The 22416-nt window shown below is 37.4% G+C and overlaps 1 long non-coding RNA gene across 10 annotated transcripts in view; it reads right to left on the bottom strand.

Annotated features, from left to right (window-relative positions):
- Nucleotides 1-6069: 6069 nt before the first annotated feature.
- The window catches only part of LOC101675448, a 44685-nt gene continuing 28338 nt past the window's right edge, over nucleotides 6070-22416 (bottom strand). For 9 of the 10 annotated variants that reach the window (XR_001181367.2, XR_001181371.2, XR_001181370.2 and 6 more), the window contains one exon: nucleotides 6070-6358. This is a non-coding gene — a long non-coding RNA (uncharacterized LOC101675448). Of the gene's footprint in view, nucleotides 6359-13171; nucleotides 13288-22416 lie in introns of those variants that run through there. The other variant, XR_006603204.1, reaches the window with a different exon arrangement.

Raw genomic sequence — 22416 nt, forward strand, 5'->3', positions numbered from 1 at the left:
CTTTGAATAGGATTGCATTGCTGTCACAAATGATTCATTCTGCCGTGGATATGTTTACCATCCCCTTTTGCCCAAAGTAAAATTGGTCTGTAGATTTCCAAACCATGTCTTTGGTGGGGACAAGGGATTCTGTCGGTCAAATGCCTAGTCACATTTAACTGTTGCAGGAAAACATGTATGCTCTCCATGTTGGATCAAGAGATGACCTTTTCTCTAAAACATAACAATGCACTTCAAAATTACGGGGTCTATTACTAGATCTCAGACTTCACCATCCCTACTTTTAGACAGGCACAAAATTGTGCACCTTTATCCTCAACACATTCTCTCAGCTCTTCACTAGTCTAAACCCTGTATTTATCACCACTGCCCATTTACTCACAGAGTTTCTTCTCCTTCCACAAAATCTTTGTACTTGTTCATCCCTCCCATCGGAGTCCTGACCACATGTTAAGACCTCTTATCTTCCCACTTCTTTCCCAAACCATCACCATCTATGTTCACTTGTCAATCACTGAAACCCTACATCATGTATCACTTAAATGAGCATAATTCATTTTAATATTCTTCATGGGAGTTCCTTTGTTCTTACATACTTCTCAGTCTTGTTTTGTTTACATTTTCAGAGCCAAAGCAGCTTGCACACCTTGAAGAGCTGGGCCCACAACTTTGTGTTCCTTACACCTAAGTTTCTAGTAACACTAGCTGCTGTGGTGAGCCCAGTTCTTTCCTCATATGTTAGCATATTTCTCTAACTCCTGATATATTAATTCTCAAATTTGGTGTATTTCAATGTTACCTAGGAGGTTTGAAAATATACATGTAAACCCATCTTCCTGGGATTTGCTCCTAAGGTTTCAATTTAGAAGAGCTTGGATAAACTCAGAAATTTTGCTTTCATTTTCAGAATATTAACCCAAATATTCTGAAGCAGATGAGGAAAGATTAAGCTGAAAAAATGTCTAGGAGGAACTTTTAGCTGATTCTTTCCAGAGTGTTCCTGAATCATTTGTAAATGCTGCCTTAAAATAAATGACATCTCTGCTCATCCCACAGCCACATAGCCTGCAAAATCCTCATCATTAAAGATGAAGAAGGAGGAGGAGGAGGGGGCGGGGGAGAAGAGGAAAGAGGAGAAAAGATTGGAAGTAGAAAGGATTGCTGTTGAGAATGTGAAGTCTAAAGACGCCTCACTGCTCTTGGGGCCTGGAGATGCTGAGTAGCGCAGGTCTTTTATAAGTGAATTTTCCTCACATGATATCACAGAACAAAGCCATATTCTGGGTAGTCATTACATTGTGGAACACTCTAGGATTTGTGAAAGTCATCAGCTGGAATCCCAGGTCATCATTTACCTAACAAATCGTGTGATTTGATTTCTGCATTTTTGATTCCTTACCAGTTGTGACAAGATGGTCATCAAAGAATGCAATCCTACTTACAGTCCAGACTTTTTAATTGATGGGTGGGTTATCTCACAGATAGAGCCTTCTGCACATTTACCTTATAAGGAGCTCTTGGGTGGGGCAGTTGGTGAGTAGTTGCAGGGTTTCATCAGGGTCCATTAACAGCCCTGGTGAGGTTTTCCTCCATGAAGCTCCAGAAAACGTGGACTAAGAAAACCCATGAGAAAAGAGGTAGAGCAGGATGGCACAGTACAAATAGAACCAAATAGAACCAAAACCTATTTTGGTTCCAGGAGACATGGGTTCTGTTACCCAGCTATATAAAATAAGGATAGTAAGTTTATTAAACCCTTAGCTAAAATTTTTCATTCATTTTCTCATTTGAGCTTCTCAGTTAATGTTACATTGTCCATTTTGCAGCTGAAATAACCATTAAGGAAGATTAAGTGATTTGCCCAATATTGCAGAGCTTGTCAGAGCTAAAATGGAGATTTAAAGCCAGCAGACTGATTCTGGAAATGACTCCAAACTAAAGCTATGTCACTACTTCTCTTGTTAGGGACGTGAGCTAACTCAGTCTATAAATATCTGTAACATATGTGTATGCACATGCCAATTCTGGGTATTGCATAAGGTTAACCTACAGTTCAGTTTAAAAAAAAAATAGTGCGTAGAAGAGAACGTAAGGTAAAATCAAATGTCTACGTTGTACAGAGAGGCAGTGTGGAACCTGTAATGCCTGCTCAAATGAGTAAGCAGCATTTACCTTGTCAACCAAGAAAGAAGTCGCTGAATATTTAAAGAGGCAGTTATTGGGGTAATTAGAATTGCCATCTAGGAGACATAAATTCAGGTTAGAAATCTGAAGTATATTTCCAGGAAGACAGAGGGCAGAATTTTAAGGCAAAAAGTCATGTAGTTTCTGTATGCAAAAGAGGGATTGAAAGGATAGCGGGGATTGGTTGGGTTAATATGCAAATGAGCAATTGAGACTTGTCAAATGGTCTTGGCTCCTTTTAAAGAATGCCAAAAGATTCAGGTGCCCCGTGAGGAGGGACTGAAGTCCAGGCCGAGGGCCTGCAGCTGGCAAAAGTTTCAGGGGTTCCTCCAATGAGGACACGCATAAATTGCTCCTCCCCTCTGGTCTCTCCCCCCTATTTTAAAAAGACTCTCTTAGGTCGGCTTGCTTGTTCTCTAGCTCTGTCCCTTGAAATCTTTTACCATCTTCCACCCTTTGTTACTATGCGGGAATGCCAAGCTAAAATTGTAAGGTCTCTTTATGTTTCTTCAGGAGTAGTAGGTGAAATATCTGGCTTTAGAAATTTAGCTAAGAAAAGGCTTTGGTAACAGGGCGCGGCCGGAAAGAGGGCCGCCCCCTCGCCCGTCCACACAACGCAAGTTCATGGGGAACCTGGTGCTAAACCATTCGTAGACGACCTGTTCAGGGTCGGGGTCTTGTACGTAGCAGAGCAGCTCCCTCGCTGCGATCTATTGAAAGTCAGCCCTGGACACAAGGGTTTGTAAAAAGAAAAGAAAAGAAAGAAAAGGCTTTGGTGGGGTGACTGGGTGGCTCAGTTCGTTAGGTGTCTGCCTTTGTCTTGGATCATGAGTTCAAGGGCACGGGATCTGGCCCCTCATGGGGCTCCCTGCTCAAAGGAAAGTCTGCTTCTCCCTCTCTTTTCCCCTCCTCACTATTGCTGTCTCTCTCGCTCTCTCAGAAACAAATCTTTAAAAAAAAGAAAAGAAGGCTATGATGAATAGAAAAACATGTCTCCAGAATGCCAGCCTGAGTTCTCTGCCATCCACAGAGGTAGCCTCACTTATGAAAGTGGCCTTTGTACTGGAAGATGGGAGGAAATCACTTAGCTTACTAGGATCTTTGATGTTTTTTCCTCTAAAATGGGTCCAAGGGTAGAAATTTATACTATTTGTATTTTAAACATCTGCAACTCTATCCCATTCTAAATCTTTGGATTCTCTGAATAAATAATATTCTTGATCTTGAGCAAATTACATGACTGAGGACATGAAGACTGCATAAATAAAAAAGATCTGAGACATTTTGCAAAAGTTTAAACAAAGAACGTATTCCTTATGCATTTGAGAAAGAATGAGACATTTAAAAAACTTCTAAGGGGGGGCAGTTATCAGAGAAGAGTAAGGATAAGGCAACTGGAACTGTAGCAGTGGGAGTACACTTGGCAACACTTAGTAAACCAGATGCTGCGATTCTGGGACATGGGCTGTGTCAGGACGCATGGCCATATATGACAGAGAAGACTCGGGGAAGATGAGTCTTTTCAAGTAACTTCAGGGTTTTCTAATGAGAAGATGGGTTATATTTTTCCCTCATGACTCCAAGGATTAGAATGAGCAGCTGGAGGCAGCTTTTGTTTTTCAAAAGAGGAGCACTTTTCACACCTGTCAAACCCACCCAAGAGTGGGCAAGTTCCTTATTCTTAAAACAGCTAAAGAAAAGCTAGAAGATGAGTAGAGATGCTCTGAAAGGGATTTGAGCTTGAAAAATTGGGGTTAAGGTGGTAGTGCTTCACAAAGCCAACTGCTCATCAGAATCCTCTTTGGAAGATTTTCAACATGCAAACCTATTATAATCTGATTCACTATGGGTAACAAAAGCCTGCAAACTTGTGTTTGAGGCAAGCAATGCCCAGTTGCCACCCATCATTGAAACCAATGGACTACATTCCCCAAAAGTCCCCTTCCAGGTTTAGGATTCTTTTAAAATAGCTTTTATAATATCTACCTCGTGCTGAGCACACCTGTGAGGTGGGCTATGATATTTACATTCCACTCATGGTCTTTTCTAGTGCTTGTCCTATCGCGTGGGGCTGGCTCTCTTTTATAAATGAGGAAAGTGATACTCTTCAAGGTTCTCCGGCAATGAAGTAGAAAACTACTAACACATGCTGCCCAGTGCCTATCTCTTTGTGCCTAAAAAGAGTTCCCTCTGGAATCAGAGGATCCAGGATAACAGAGAGAAGGTGCCTCCAGGAGGGTAGTAATGTCTGCCCATGTCTTGTGAGCAATGACTCTTTGTAAAGCCTTTTACTGCACACGAAGCAATTGCAGTTACTAGTCTTCCAACCCACACCTGAGTCCTAAGTGCCTTCTGTAGCATATGAGTGAAATTAATCCAAGTGACCGGGATAATGGGGAAGGGAATTGTAAGAGAAGAATCTGGAAAAACTTTTTCCAAATGCAATGTATTTATCTGATTAATACCTCAGCTTCCTGGCCACATTTCATGCATATCAGCTCTTAGAGACAAACAGAATTTTCTCCAACGGAGCTGACTGAGCAGGAATGAGGTGACTATGTAAAGCAAACTCAATACAAATGCAATCAGGTTGGCCAGTTTCAGAAGAGGGGCAGAGCCTGTACTATTACATTGGCCATTTCTGATCCTCGTCAGCGGCAGAACGGCAGCACAGGCATTGTGTGATGATCAGATAGCTCTATTCACCTCTTTGATTTATTTTTCCCTTCAGGATAGGAAAAGAGAAGTAAGAAAGTCCGATTTTTTTCCTCAACCCAAAGCAGACCAAATTTTGCCAAATAAAAATGATTCTGGATAAGTCAGATCTTAGGGCTCTTTCTTCATCAACAAAAAAATCAGCATCCAGTGTTGTTGCTTCTAGCAATTTTTTTTTTTTTTTTTTAAATCAAATGAAGATACTGGCAGCTGCCATCAGTAGGACCCAGGGAGAAATGCATTACATTGCCAGAATCATGAACAGCTGAGGCAAGGGCCAATTATTACATGTGTGCATGAACTACGTATTCATGTAAGAGCATTTAAATGATCTCTTTTGAATAATACCATTTACATTAGAGATAATGACTTTTCTGAAAACAACAGTGGGGGTAATTGTATAATAATGCTTACTCAGGTGTTTTGTGTTCTTCTATAATAAGACCATAACAATGGAAGCCAGATGGCCTCGGAGACATGGTATGAGTTCTCTCTTGTTAAAAAGCAAAATTAAAAGTAATTCAACAGTAAATTTAAAGATAAACCTGGCTTCATGAAATGATCTATGAACTGGTGGCATCCTGTCCAGCAAACAGAAAGGAGCTCTATCCAACTGCAGAAAGGGATGGAAGGTTTACAAAGACAGAGCAAGGAGAAAGGAAGTTATTAGCAAACGATGCATTATTTTAGGCAAGGTCACCCTCCTCTGGGAATGGAAGGGGCTTATCAATGAATTACCTCTGGTGTTGACCCAGAATGTCCAGTTTGGCTGGTGAAATATTATATTCCTGAGGCCATTGAAACTGCAGTTAGATTAGGCATTAAGTTTTGGCTTACTGACATGAGGCTTTCATGTAAATGACTCCATGTGGGGGCCTGTGGTTTTCTTTTTAACCCTCTTTACCCATGAATTGGGCTGTGTTGACATGGTCAGTGGTGCACAAAATATCTGAGATAACAAATCTTTTCAAATACAATCTGGACAGGGTTGAAAGAAATGAGAAGACTAAGTAGGAGCCTCTTTAAAATGAGACCGTAAACCTGAAATTAATACCAATGTTTGTTAACTAAATGGAATTAAAAAAAAAAAAAACTTGGAAAAAAAAAAAAGAAAATGACACCGTAAGAGTGTTGTTGAAAGAAAAACCTAAACATATTATAAATTTTGAGAGTTTATTTGAGCAAAAATTCATCTGCATTGGGCATAGCCAAACTGGAAGTGGTTAGCATTGTCCAACTGAGAGGAACTAGGGGAAAGATTTAATAAAGAAGCAAATCAAGGAAATCATTCAATGGCCTCTTGCTGAAGTGGCTATATTATTTAAGAACATTACTTGGTGGTTTGTGACTGGTTTCCTTAGGTTTCCATTTTTAACTTTAAGGCACAGGTTTGGGTTGACTTGATCAGCATGAAATCTCCCTCAGTCCAATGGCTTTCTTGTGGTAGACATGAAATTTGCTGTGGAAATAAGATTTGTACCACATCAGGTAAATAGCATGCATTCAGTAAATGTTACTGAACTGATTTGAATTAGGGATTTGATTAGGCATAGAAGCTAAAAATTATTAGGCATAATGTTTACATCAGGACTAAGCCTAGTACTTCCTTGGGGCCAGCTGCCTGTTTTTGTAAAGTTTTATTGGAACACAACCATGCCCCTTTGTTTACATATTGTCCATAGATGCTTTTGTGCTTTGGTGGTAGAGTTTGAATAGTCCTACCAGAGACCACAAAGCCTTTAAACCTACAAGTATAAAATATTTAATGAGTCTTCATAAAATGTTTACCAGCACTTGTTCTACATATTTGTAATGGTGATGGTAGGAAATAAAAGAGGTCTGAAATTGGACAGAAGGTAATGAGTTGAATTGAGGAATTGGCTTTGCAAACAGCTGATGTCACTGTAAGAAAAATACTCAAAAAAAGGTGTAAAAATATAGATCCTGTGGTGTCAGTACTATAACAAAAGATTTTCTCTACATTTAAGAAATACCAAAGTTTAGGATTTTTTTTTAACATAATAAACTCCTAAGCAAAGTCTGACCCTGAGATATGCTCAGAAGTAAGGAATAAACAACAGCAAGATTTTTAGGAGAAAATGGGTAATTATTATCACTATTTTGCCCCACATCTTGAAACTATTTACGAAGAATAAAAAGGAGATCAGAATTGTGTATTAGTGTGGTAGGAAATTAAAACCCCACTGGCTATTCCAGCAGTGAATTTATTATAGGATTTTTAGGTGGAGAAGGAGCAGGCTAGGCTTCTTTGATATTGTAAGTCAGGTTATTTCTGAACCGAGTCAGAAAGACTCTGTTTCAAGAGTTTTAACCTCCTCCAAGTCCACCCAGCTAGTCCCACCAACCTTTCGGAACTTCACTATGTCTCTATCAATGCCTTGTTTACGATAAGACAAATGCAGCAAATCTGTGAATTCAACTTATGTTGTAATTCTGCAATACTAAGTAATAGATTTTGTGCAATTATCAGTAAAGTCCTCCTTGCAGATAAAAGAAATTAGAGAATATTTGGGGAATATTAAAGATGCATTCTAATTCCTTGATAATAATTTAAGTAGGAATTTAAAATTCAGAGGTTATAATTTTCTTTTTGTGACTTCTCCAGTACAGTCACAAATAGTCACCTTGCTTTCCCAGTTTTTTTTAAAGCTTACAACCACTGTAATAAAATATGTCTCCTACTATGTCCTCCAAATTTCTGGCTTAGTAAGTACATCATTACATTCAAGCTTACAACAAACCTCTGAATATTCACCTACATTGTGCCACAAACATTTTACTACACTCTGTATCCAGCCATAATCCAGAACTTTTTCCATCTTACTGTTAATGGATTTAAATTACATATGTCATTATATTAGATCCCAAATATTTAATCACTAAAGTTCAATGTTTAGTTTTTGCTCACTCCCCATTTAGGTAAGATTTGTAACTTAACATTTATAAATGTTAACATTCACTGAGTTTTTACTCAAACCTGTGGAAAGATTTCATTTCTTTTATTGTTTACAAGTATGCTTGTAAAATTCTATTGATTTTTAGATAGTAATATCATTCCACAATCTTACTAAATGCATTTTCTTGTTCTAGTAGTTGTTTCTTAGGTTTTATAAAATTGTTCCTGAAAACATTTTTTTCTTTTGAAGATTGAGACCTCCAGTGTCATAATGAATGGAAGAGGAGGCAGGGACCCAATACATTTTGTTCCCAACCTTGAGAAGAAAGCATTCAGTATTTCACCATTCAGTAGATGATATTAACTGTAGGTTTTTCTTTTTCTTTCTTTCTTTTATTTTTTTTTTAAGATTTTACTTACTTATTTGACAGAGATCACAAGTAGGCAAAGAGGCAGGCAGAGATAGAGAAAGAGAGAGAGGAGGAAGCAGGCCCCCTGCTGAGCAGAGAGGCTGATGTGGGGCTTGATCCCAGGACTCTGGGATCATGACCCAGGTTGAAGGCAGAGGCTTTAACCCACTGAGCCACCCAGGCACCCCCTGTAGGTTTTTCACAGATGCTCTTTATTGCATTGAGGAAATCCTTTTCAAATTTCACTTTGAGAGTTTTTATGATGGATAAAAGTTAAACTTTTCAAATTTACTGCTGAAAATAGGGTAGCAGTCATACGGTTAAATAAATAAAGCAGTCATAAGGTTGAACACATTTTTGCAATATTTAAGTTATTCTGGCAATTAATTCTTAGGTCTATTTGATTATCTAAAAAAGTCTTTCCTTGATTGATTTTTCAAAGATCTATTTCACGATTAGAGAACTCTGACCAGATAGCTCTTATGCTCTTTGTTTACCTCCCCCTTTAAAACTGTAAAGCTGTTGCTTCTTTGTTTTCTAGTTCCCTAAGTTCTGAAAAGGGATCTGTAGCAATCCATATTTTTTCTTTATTTTATGTTTCTTTTTCCTCTGGCTACACATAAAGTTATTCTCTTCTCTTTGTTTCAGGAGCTTGTCTATGATATGCCTGTGTGTATATCTGTTTGCTTTGGTTTAATCTTGTTTGGGGTTTTTTTGTTAGTTTTTATCTTTCAAATTCTGAATAGGGATTTCTGAGCTTCTTCTATCTTGGTTTGTTGTTGTTAATTAACTTTGGAAAATTCTTGGCCATTAACACTTCAAATATTTCTTTTTTTTAAAATTTTACACTCATTTTAATATTTCTTTTTTATTAATTTTTAAATTTTTTAATAAGCATATAATGTATTTTTATCCCCAGGGGTACAGGTCTGTGAATCGCCAGGTTTGCACACTTCACAGCACTCACCATAGCACATACACTCCCCAACACTTCAAATATTTCTTGAGCAAAAGTTTTTCCCTGTCCTCTTTTTGGGACATCAATTACATATATATTAAATATAAGATACTGTCCCATGTTCTTAGATGTGCACAGGGTCCTATCCTTTTTTTCCTGTTTTGTTTTACTTTAGACGATTTATCTTGACCCATTTTCAAATTTGCTGATACCTGTGTTGTGACTACATTACTGAAAATGTATCAGATCATTGAAGAAGTTCTTTGAAAACACGATATATGTATCTGTGTGTAAACGGTGTTTCTAGCATTTTTATTTCAATCTTTTTTTCATCCTTTCGTGGTAAGAATAATAGCCACCCAAATATGTACATGATCCAATCCTCAGAACTGGTGAAAATGTTCTATTTCATGGTGAAAGGGATTGATGAATATGTGATTGAGCTTGGGGCCTTACACAGAGAGCCCTGGATCACCTGGGTGGGCCTGACATACCAACTCTGTTTTAAGATGAGAAGGTTTAAACAACTCCAGTGCTCCACTCTTCCCCGAATTCACATCCTTTGAAGTGTGTGAATGCCTTTACAGCTCTCTCCATCATCATAAATAGTTGGTGTATCTCTTCCCAACCCTTAAATCTGGGCTAGACTTTGACTTGCTTTGGGCAATGGAATTCATCGTTAAGTTGTGAGCCATACGTTGAGGCCAGGTCTCAAGAGGTTTTGTGTGCTCCCTCTCTCTCTTGGAACCTCACCACTTTCATGATAAGACATCCTAGCTAATCTGCTGGGACATGAGAGATGACATGGAGAAAAGTCCCAGTTGTTCCAGCCAAGGCCAATCCAGAACAACAAGCCACCAGCGGAAACATGAGCTCCAGCACAACTGAGTCCTGTGAAAATTCCTCTTACCTAGGTTCTCCTCAGTAACAGCAAATACTTGTTTCAATCCACTACATTTTGAAATTTTACTTCCCAATAAAATCTTTCAATGTTTAAGTTATCTTTGGAGTTTTCTACAGGAATTCAAAGAAAAAGTAATAAGAATATAATTTCTAAACACTTTAGTGATATTAAATGTTCAGTTACATGAAAATTTGGCTTTTGTTGTATTATGCACATAGATACTTCTATAGGACACGTTTGTTTATTATGGTTTGTACTAGGAAGAAAATGAATACCACCATTCTAAACAGAATTTTTTTTTTTTTCTGGAATCTGAATCACTTGTCATTTAGAAAGAGTGATCATCAGGCAGACTCTTGGAAGAGGCAGATCATGGCTAAAAGCTACTCTCCATGCTCATTAGTATCATGGCCCAGAGGAGGAGCCCCTTTGTTCTCTCTTCTCCTCTCCCCCATGATTTTTTTTTTTCCCCCTCTTTCAGACCTCATGTGATGATTTCATTTTATAATAGTGGAAAACCTGCTCCTTAAAGAACAAATACATTCTGATGAATTTTCATCAAAAGAGTTATAAAGAGATTGTACTATATCTCCTATATTGCCTATCCCTTCAACATCCTTTAATTAAAAAAGGATTCTGATAAAAGATGTTATGTTGATCACACGTAGGCTTCTCTGACTGGGAGCCCCCGAGAACAGAACCATCTGTACCAACCACTGCACGGCTTCTACAGGCTGTTTCCCATCCATGTGGACACATTTGGCTGACTGGATAGAAGATATTATTACTGAAAAGATTTCCAGACCCAAATCAGTCTACCAGTCCTTTTATTCTTAGCTTAGCCTTCCACTTGGCATTTAAACTGGACCGGGCTTTAAGTAGCATTGCCATCATGCAAAACCTGCACTGTTCTTGGGCACTAGGCAGCTGGATGTTCAGGGTGGAGATAATTGCTTCCTGCAACCACAGAAGGGGTTCCTTGCCTGATGCTGGGTCTGACGGGCCGCCGCCTCTGGGGCTGGTGAGCCTTCCTTATTGAGGACATGGGACTCTGCTCTGGTCTGATGTCACCCTCTCTCTGGCTCCCAGGTTTTCCTGTCTGACTTGATTCTTTGCTTTCTTCAAATCTGCCTTAAAAGTCCCAGTTATGACTGACAAGTTCACAAAGTTTGCCCCCCAAAATATGTATGGTCCTTGTGCTCTTGGAGCTTGTATTTTTGTTTTGGTTTTGGTTTTTTTTTCCCCCTTTTTCCCTTCAGAGCATACTGTCTAAGAACAAGAACATTCTTTTATGTAACCAGAGTGAAGTTACCAATATCAGGAATTTAGTATGGATACAATATTTCGTTTTACCACTGTTCCAATCATGCCCAAAGGAGATCTTTAGATCATTTGTTCCAGTCAGTTGTCCAATTTCTTTCCCTGCCTTTAATCTGGAAGTCCTCTTCATATTGTTTCATGACATTGATATCTTTGAATAGTCCAAAACAAGAATTTGTCAAATTGTTTTATAGAATTTCCCTAAGTTTGGGCTTGCCTGAGGTTTCTGAATGACTAAATTCAGAATTCAGAATATGGAATTCCATATCCATGATGTTCTGTCCTTCTCCGTGTATCTTGTCCCTAGGCAGGTGATACTGAACTATTACATTTCAGATGAATATTAACGATGATCCCCTGGTGTCTCCAAAGTATAGCTACTATGTTGCACCTTTTATAAATATCTTGGTAAGATCTATTTGGAAGCTTTTATGGACTGGCAGTGTCCTTTCCCAAAATTTTATTAGTTGAACTAAACCCCAATGTGATGACATGGGGAGGTAGGGCCTTTTGGATGTATTAGGTTTAAATGAGGGTATGGCTCCACATGGTGAGACAAGTGTCCTTAAAAGAATAGAGACAAACACCAATCCTCTTTCCCATTATCTCTTTCTCCCAACCCATAGATCCCTGGTCATATGAAGACAGCAAGAAGATGGTCATGTGAAAGCCAGAAAAATGACTGTGAACAGGAGTCAAATATGCTGGAACTTTGGTCTTAGAATTCCTAGTATGTAGAACTGTGAGCAGCGTCTGTTTAAACAACTCAGTCACTGCTATTTTGCAGTGGCAGCCTCAGCAGACTAAGAAAGAAACAATGCAAGCATGCCCTTGTGCATCAATTTTTCATCCACCAGTTTCAGCATCCATTAAGGATTTTTGCCTGAAAAAATGAGTATAATGATTGCCAAAAGATGATTTCCTAATTCCATCATTCCTTCCATTTTTACTATTGAAATTTTTATTGTAAAGAAGAACTTTATTTATATCCAAATGGAGTCATGGATTATTATTTTATTGTATGGATGAAAAACTCTACTACTAGTATTCATTTAGATGTGCTCAAATGTGTGCAAGACTTTGCATGTGGTGCCCCATGAAGCTGGCATTCAAGTACCTCTTTATTTTATGACACAATAATATTCTAGGCACATCAGATTCTCTTCCATCCTATCCCTGAAACCAGCCATTTCTCTCAAGTATTCTAGATTCTTTAAGTGGAAGATGGTATGAAAAACCAAAATATGACCACTAGGTGTGCTCATTGCTAGTTAGGTTCTAGCCTCTGTCAGTGCACAGAATTAGGAGCCAAATGTGTACACAAATAAGTATACCATAATACATATACACTCATATATTTATATGTATTTCTCAACATGTCCATATTGATACATGCCTATACATTCAACCATATACACATATACATACATGCATATACAACCCCAAACTTCTATAACTATTTCTTTATATTAAAATCATCAGTTCACACCAATGCCTCCCATTTCAGCTGAATATTAAAGGGTTCATAATGTCCTACTCCTTCTCAGTATTTGTAACTCCCTTTTATGACACTAAGAAACCTGGCTCCCATTTTCTGTAATATAATTACTTGTTTTGATCAAGAGTACACAAAGTAGTTTTCACAATTGTTAACCCATTATTTTGTGAAAAAGAAACCTACCAAACAGAGCTCAACATATCTTAAAATTTTGTCTTTAGCCTAAACCAAATAATCTACTGAAAAGTTGAAAAGTTACCTGATCTAGTTCTTTTTCTCTTTTCCTCCAGCATGGTTACATTATTTCTTCAAATAGGGTTTATAAAATGTGCTTCTATTTCTACCATGTTTTAGTGTTCCCCTCGTACATATTTATATTTTCTGTTTTTGAGGATTTGAAACATGAACATAGTTGTAAAAGTTAAACTGTTAAAAATTGTTCCATCAGAGAAACAGTATTCCCCACCCTCTACTTCCATACTTTCCATCTTTCTTACCCATGTACTGTGAGTTATCACTTTCATTAAGCTCTAGTTTATGCTTCCTGTGTTTCTACAGGTACAGTTAAAAGATAGAAGTATATCTTCTCATCTCCTCTGCCTTATACGAAGAATAGCCTACTCTGTATAACTGCTTTTTTATGTTTTAAAATTTTTACTGAATTATATATCCTGAAAATCATCCCATATCATAAATCTTTCTCATCCCCATTCTTTTATTCTGGCTGCATTGTATTCCATTATGTAGATTTATGATAATTTACTGAACCCCTTTTCAGTGTAGGAGTATATAGGTTTGTAATATTTCAAATTTATAATCAATTTTGCAGTGAATATTCCTACAAATGAACTTTTCTATTTTTGGAGATACATCTTCAAAAATTCCTAGAACTATGATTTCCTGATTTCCTGGACCTAATGTGAACATACATGTAGTTCTGTTGAATATTGACAAAATCTCTAGAAGTTTAATGCCAAGTACATTCTAAAGATCATCACATGAGTGTCAGAGTAACCGTTTCTCTACCTCCTTACCAACAGTGCATGTTATAATTTTTTTTTTTACCAGTTTGATATATGAGAAATGGTAACCTGGTATAATTTTGTTTTCTGTATTTCCATTATGAGGAAGATTAAATATCTAGACATGGAAAGACTTTAGATATTATGATGTTAGCCCCATTAAATGGGTAAGGGAATTAGGCCCCATAGAAATAGAATTGTCAAGTCAAAACACACACACACACACACACTCACTCACATTATGTTATATAAACTAAGCCAGATATATAGATATTTAAATATCTCAATATCATATAAATGATAGCAAGTTAGTTCTTTCTGGAAATACAAAGGGGAGATAACCAAGTATCCTACCCATAATGAACTTGCACTCTGGGAAATGTATTTTAAGGGGAGGTTACAAATATTAATCAAATATAGAAAAATTACATGATAGTTAGTTATAACTTAATTTCTGTATTGTTAGAGCATATAATGGAATTGATTGATCTTGTCAGGGAGGTCACTGTGAATATTCCTAAAGGAGTAAGAAATAAGCTTGCCTTAAGGATGGGTGCATGTGAATTAGGTGACTGAGAGTACCTAGGACCAGAAAAAAGACACTGTGTGTTCAGGTGGTATAACAGGTGTCAAGAGCAGAAATCAGACCAGTGGTTGTCACAATGAGGAAAAGGAGGCGGGGGGTACAATGGGTCTATAAAGAGGGATTGGTTAATGGACATGATTCTTGAAGATCAAAAATTTAAATTATTTGAGCTGAGGAAAGGGAGATGACATGATCTTATTTTGTTTTGGAAAGCATCCAACTTAGTGGTAAAATGGAGAGTTCATACAGTGGGGCAAATTTGGATTAAAGCGATCAATTGAGAAGCTTAGCAATGGGCCAGGATTTAGTGCAATGTTGATGATAGAGACTCTTCTAATACTTCTGAATTAGTAGCTCATGTCAAGCCCTGAATTAGGGTCTGGAAGTAGAAAGAGATAAGTAGAAGGAACAATATCTAAGAGTTAAAATAGGCAATCCATGTTGGTAGTTTGGATATGAAGTACAAGAGAGACCAATTTAAGGATGACTCAACCTTCTGGATTTTGGAAAACAAAACACGCAGTGATTTTGAAGGAGACCTATATTTGGGGAGGAAATTCAAACATTGGGGCTGGACATCTTGAAATCTGTGAAGACTTTGAGACATCTTTTGGAGGCTGTCAGAGTTCATTTGGTCAGGGGAGTTCAGAACTCAGGGAGCTGTCTGAGTCAGAGTTTTGCCTACAAAGAGATGACATTCCATGTGCTGGTGTAGGTGAGGTCTTCTAGGGGGAGTGAACAGGAGGAAGAAAGAGCAGGGCTTGGACTGAACCTTGAGGGATACCAGCATTGAATGACTGTGGGTGTAAGGGAACAAATTTAGCAAGAGCAGTAGGAGGAAAACTAGAATGGTACAGAATCATGGAAACTAATTGATTCTGGTTTTTAAAGAAGCAGGGATGTACTGATAATGTCAAATTCTTCTAATAAAGTATAAAAAGAGTAAAACTATTTATTTGGCTTATGACAAGGAACCTCTTCTCGATTTCAGTGAAAACTGATGAGTGATGGAGAGGTGAGATCCTGGAGAAGGAGGAAGTTTGGCTGTGAAGAGGTTTTTTTTTGTTTTTTGTTTTTTAAAGGAGATTGGGAGCTGTGTGGTATTTTCAATGAAAACATGCAAGCTTGCTCTGGGTCTGAGATTGTTTGTTTGTTTTTTATTCCCTTTAGTTCTACACTTTATCAAAAGGTGTAGATCTGGATCTTTAGGTTCTCATAGGAGATGCCCCTAGGATCAGTTAAGAAAAGGACATACAAATGGCTATCAGACACATGAAAAAATGTTCATCAGCACTAGCCATCAGGGAGATTTAAATTAAAACTACATTGAGATATCACCTTACACCAGTTAGAATGGCCAAAATTAGCAAGGCAGGAAACAACATTTGTTGGAGAGAATGTGGAGAAAGGGGAACCCTCTTACACTGTTGGTGGGAATGCAAGCTGGTGCAGCCTCTTTGGAGAACAGTGTGGAGATTCCTCAAGAAATTAAAAATAGAACTTCCCTATGACCCTGCCATTGCACACCTGGGTATTTACCCCAAAGATACAGATGTAGTAAAAAGAAGGGCCATCTGTACCCCAATGTTTATAGCAGCAATGGCTACGGTTGCCAAACTGTGGAAAGAACCAAGATGCCCTTCAACGGATGAATGGATAAGGAAGATGTGGGCCATATACAGTATGGAGTATTATGCCTCCATCAGAAAGGATGAATACCCAACTTTTGTAGCAACATGGACGGGACTGGAAGAGATTATGCTGACATAATCAAGAGATTATGGAGGACATGGGGAGTTGGAGAGAAGAGTGTTGGGGTAAATTGGAAGGGGAGGTGAATCATGAGAGACTATGGACTCTGAAAAACAATCTGAGGGGTTTGAAGTGGCGGGGGGGTGGGAGGTCGGGGTACCAGGTCGTGGGTATTATAGAGGGCACGGATTGCATGGAGCACTGGGTGTGGTGAAAAAATGATACTGTTATGCTGAAAATAAATAAATGAAAAAAAAAAATAAAGCCCACCTGGGGTTCTGAAAAACACACATGAAGATCCCTCACTAAGCAGATCATCTCAGAAGTTCCCAGGTTGCTGTTGGAAGGGTCCCCAGGATAGGAAGATAACATCTGACAACGGGCATAAGGGTTTTATCTTTATTAACCAAAGTGCAGCTCTGGGGAACATCTCCATTTGAATAAGTGATGTTTTTACTAATGCAGCCAACGTTCAAAAGTTACAAATCCACCGCTTTCCATGGCAAGCAATAGTGACAGTTCTGTTTTCCTAAATAATCTGTCTCATTAACAAGAGCAGTCTACTTTTTAAGCATTAACTCCCCAAATGCTGCCACTTGGGTAAACACCAAGGGCTGGCAACAGAGACACAAGCTTTATGATCCCCCAAACCCTGCATTTCTATGGCTCCTTTTGTTTTTTATCAAGTGAATTTTATTGTGGCAAAAAGGTTGCAAAATGAAACTTGTCACTTCCCGATGGCAGTAATTTAGTATCTAACAAGCAAAAGTCGTGAGCCCCCGAGACACACAGTAGCTCAGGAACTGATGCTGAGGGCACAAATGGGGTTGACTCTGCAAAGCAGTGAATGTGAGTCAGAAATGGAAATGAGGCTGGGGAAGCCATCTCCAGTGTGGATGTGAGAAGGAACAAAGAGGAAATACAGATCCGATTCCTGGAAGACGTTAAACCAACTAAAGAGGGGCAGTGGATGTCATAGGAGGAACATTAATAAAACAATAATCAGGATACTGATAATAGCCCTCACTGATCATGTGCCATACCCTACAGTGTCCTGCACTCTACCATGGGCCTTACAAACCTTGTGAATTCTGTGAAGGTCTTAACTTGAAACTCTATATATAAATCTGGAAAAATTGAAATAAAAATAATGGCTGAAGTCCAAAGCAAGTGCAAGTCAGGGAGATAGATTTTAAGTTTCGGTTCATTGTTTAAACTCTTCTAACCATCATGTCCATCACTGAACAAGTAAGGGAGGGTCCTTCTACTTATGGCTGGAAATCAACTATGTGACTTGGTAAGGTGGAAGTTAAGTGAGTGAGAAGTTTACATATAAGCTGTCCCACATGAATAAGGAGATTGGATTAGACAAAATGACCTGATCTTATTCAGAATTAACCATTTACCCTTTATATTGCTAGAAACTTCTATAGAGAGGCTGCCTCTTAAATCCCTACTAATGCCACAAAGGAAAACAAAAGCTAGAGTCCTTCACAAATGAAGCCCAGGATGCATAAGTGGAGGTTTAAATGGGTGAATAAATGATCAAAGGCCTATGTCCATGGCGATGGAGTGATATGAGTACTGTCTCGTGTCCCTGGGGGAGGATGTTTTCTTATGTAAGAATTCTTAGGTTGGATATTAAGGAGGGCACAAATTGTGTGGAGCACTGGGTGTTATATGCAAACAACGGATCATAGAACACTACCTCAAAAACTAATGATGTACTGTATGGTGACTAACATAATAAAAAAAACTTTAAAAAAATCTTAGATTGGGTAGAATGCTTTCATGTCATAAAACAAACAAAAAACCAAAACAAACAAACCCACAAAACCTCTTTGGCATTCTTGATGAAAGAATTTTTTTTTTTCTGTTTTGATTCCCAAATACATAGTGTCCTTAGAGGGCATAGTATACTTTCCATGAGAGAGTGAATATGGGTATTACTATTATGTGATTACTCACAAATACAAATGAATTCCTGTCTATACTTATTTTATTATCAGGATCTCTGGGACTAAAAAGTGTGAGTATAAAACATGCAACTTCATAACACATATCTTATATATTGTAAAACTTTATATTCAGATCAATTTTTATGATACCAATATACCAGATGTTTGCTTAATGCTTATTTTGTTAATTCTCCCTCTATTTTTGTTAGGTATATCTCTTGTTAATATATAAAAGACTTATTTAAAAATCTGAGACATTTTTTTATGGAGCACCTGAGTGGCTCAGTGGGTTATGCCTCTGCCTTTGGCTCAGGTCACGATCCCAGAGTCCTGGGATCGAGCCCCGCATCGGGCTCTCTGCTCAGCAGAGAGTCTGCTTCCCCCTCTCTCTGCAGCCTCTCTACCTACTTGTGATCTCTCTCTCTGTGTCAAATAAATAAATCTTTAAAAAAAATCTGAGACACTTTATAAATATAAGTATAATTAATTTACATTTACTATCGTACTTATATTTTTGCTTTATTCTTTTGTTTTATCATTCTCACTTTTCCCCTTCTCTTCTTCCTATAATCAGTTATCTTTTACGTTCTTTGTTCCTGTACTAAGCTGTGTTACATTTTTTCTATAATTTCTCAAATATATTCATCTACAGATATTTTGTAACTCTATAGATGTTTGCAATTTATTTGAAAATTTTATAATTTTGTATCTTTCATAATTTTTTGCTTTTTATTAAGATGTGATGGGTTATCTCCTATAAATCTTATTTGATATTTATATTTTTATTTAATCAATAATAGCCCTAGCAGTTTTTATTTTCTCATTTTAATCTCATCAAAAATGACTAAGGGGTTGTGGAAGTGACCCAAGTGTCCCTCGGTGAATGAATAAACAAAATGTCACATATACACTCAATGGAATATTACTCAGCCTTGAAAAGGAAGGAATTTCTAACACATGCTGCGATATGGATAGATCTTCAAGATACTATGCTAAGTGAAATAAGCCTGTTGCAGAAAGACAAACCATAGGATTCTATTTATATGAGGTACTTAAAGAAGTCGAAATCCTATAGTAGAGAGGAAACAGAATGGTGGTTGCTGGGGGCTAAGTATAAAGGAAATGCAGAGTTAGTGTTTCATGGATGTAGAGTTGCTGTTCCAAAAGATGAAGAGTTCTGCAGATAAATGGAAGTTATGGTAGTACATTATGAATGCATTTCATATCACTGACTATACAGTAAAAAAGTTATGATGGTAAAATTGATGTATTTTACCACAATATAAAAAAAATTGTGCATAGCTGGTCCATGCATACATGTATTTCTGTTGAAGTTTAAACCTTTTTCTTTTCTGCCAGGAATCCAGGAACTCCTTCATCTTGTGAGTTCTGTTAATGTCTCAAATAGAAATTTCAAATTCACAGAACTCATGAAAATTTGTAGCATGTCTTATGTGTTCCACATAGGTAGGAATAATTTCAGCTTTTTTTTTTCCTCCCAAAAGATCTTTAAGTGCAAATACTACCACAATCACTGGTTATTTCAGCAGCTATTAGGATAGGGAACATCTCATCAATTTAACAGAGAGATGACTGTCAGAAATAAATTAACAAAGACTAGGCATAATCTGACAAAAAATGAAATAGTCTAGTTATATATTTATTGGTTCATGGTCAATGTTTTTACATATATATTTTTTTAATTGAGGTATAACTGACCTACAACATTATACCAGTTTCAGGTATACAACATAATGTTTCAATAGTTGTAGATATTATGAAATGATCCCCACAAGAAGTCTGGTGAACATCGACCATTACACATTAGTTACAGAATTCCCCTTCTTGTGATGAGAACTTTTAAGATCTGTTGTCTCTGCAACTTATTTTCTAAAGATCTTATTTATTTGTTTATTTGAGAGACCAAGCATGCACGCACAAGTGGAGGGGAAAGGCAGAGAGAGTAGGCGAAACAGACTCCCCACTGAGCAGGGAGCCCCATGCAGAGCTTGATCCCAGGACCCTAGGATCACGACCTGAGCCACCCAGGCGCCCCTCCCTGCAATTAATAAATATGGAATACAGAAGTATAGTCACCATGCTGTACATTACATAACCGTGACTTCTTTTGTAACTGGACCTTTGTACCTTTGGATTCCCTTCACCCATTTCCCCATTCTCTCTCTCCCACCACTGGTGAAGTCCCATGTGTTCTCTAGATCTTTAAGCTTAGTTTTGTTTTGTTGTGGTGGTTGTTTTGTGTTAAAGCCCACAAATAAATGAGATCCTACGGTATTTGTCTTTCTTTGTCTTAGTTCACTTAGAATAAGGCCTTCAAAGTCTATCCATAATGCTGCAAATGGCAAGATTTCATTCTTTGGTGTGTCTAAGTAATATATACATATTAATACTTCCTTTATTCATTTATCCATTGGTTAGACACTTAGGTTGTTTCTACAACTTGCCTTTTGTAAATAATGCTACAATGAACTTGGGGGTGTGTATAACTTTAGGTATCTTTACTCATGTGTATATCAACTCATGGAATAAGTTGAAGCTACAGACATATAGCATATGGTAAAGAAAATTAAAAATATCAATTAGGTTGAAATTTTAATTTAAATACATGTTTTATACTTTTAGATCCAATAATTTCACCCTCAAATTAACTCTATGATGTAATTAGAGAAGTATGCAAAGATTTAAATATAAGAATGTCCATTAAATACTTAGTATGCATAGAATTGCTGAACTGTTACTGTACACCTGAAAGTAATATAATACTGTACATTAACTATACTGGAATTAAAATGAAAAAGTAAAAGTATATCACAGCATTGTTGATAGTATTGAAAAATCTGCAACAGTACACATGTCCAACAATAACTGCTTAAATTATGACTTCTATACAATAGAATATGATAAAGCTAATAAAATGATGTAAGTACACTGAGGTAGAAATGGGTTCAAATTTAGGGGTCTTTAAAAGGTACAAGGTATAGCATAAGTCCATTTTCTTTTTTTTTCTTAAAGATTTATAAGTTCATTTTCAAGAGGAAGAAATTAGAGTTAGAAGATTATTTTTAGATGGTGGGTTGATGAATACTTTTTATTCATGTTTATCTTGAATTTTTATTTTCTCTCTATATAATTTTGTGCAATGAAATAATTGAGAAAAATAGGGAAGATTATGAGCATTTAAAATATTTCTTAGTTCAGGTTTGCTGGAACTATTTCTTCCAATTGGCTAATATGAAACCTAGAATTTTGTAGTTTTGGTTTTTTTCCAACTGAGTGCCAATTAGTCAAGATAACATCCAGGTTTAAGGATTAAAATGCGATCACCTGAATAATTCATAAATTGGTTTTTCATGCTTCCCTGCTGGGGTCCTAGTGCCAAAAATTGGCACTGACCAATTGGAGAGACTGACCAAAATTGGAGAGAAAGTAGACAATGTGTTTTCTTGGACAGGCCCCAGAGTAGGGATGTTGCATTCATTCTCATCATGAGTCATTCTGCACCCATGCCTGCCTCCTTCCTGATACTGAGCAAACATTTGGGTTGGGGATCCTTCTGTGATGTTCTGACTTTGGGAAGTATTTTCCTTTAAGTCTGTTCTTCTTTTAAATATGACCTGGTCATATGGAAGAAATAGGACTCTGAGCATCTTATCTCCAAGAGAAACATCTCCTTGCCCAAATGGACACTGCCGTCTCAGGGCCTATGTTTAACTCTTTTCACTCTAAAGACCTAAGAGTCAGACCCCAGCTTATGTTAACGGATTGAAGACTCCTACCAACTTAATGCTAAACTGTTAGAAAACATGTATCATGGCTGTAAGTTAATTCATTAAAATATGTAATATTGCACTCAATTTGTACTGAATCATTTGTATTGGATTGCATTGAACTGAACTGACCTGACCATGCTCAATGCCATAAGTAAATGAGTAGATCAACCTTAAAGTGAATTTTTGTGTAAGGACAAAAACCCTGAGACCTTAAGACACTCTTTCACCTTATTCCCAAACTCCCTGACTTAGTCTCTGTTTTATAATTCTCCCACATACAGATTAGACAGTATGTCTGTTTGGGAATCTATTTCCCCTGTCCCTATATTTTTTTACTAAGCCACTTACCATACTTGCTGTTCCCCTCCCCTTCCATACCGCTTATGTATATCCTATCCTAT

The sequence above is a fragment of the Mustela putorius genome, unplaced genomic scaffold, assembly GCF_011764305.1.
Source record: "Mustela putorius furo isolate JIRA1106 unplaced genomic scaffold, ASM1176430v1.1 tig00003909_pilon_pilon_pilon, whole genome shotgun sequence".
Classification (NCBI taxonomy): Eukaryota; Metazoa; Chordata; class Mammalia; order Carnivora; family Mustelidae; genus Mustela; species Mustela putorius.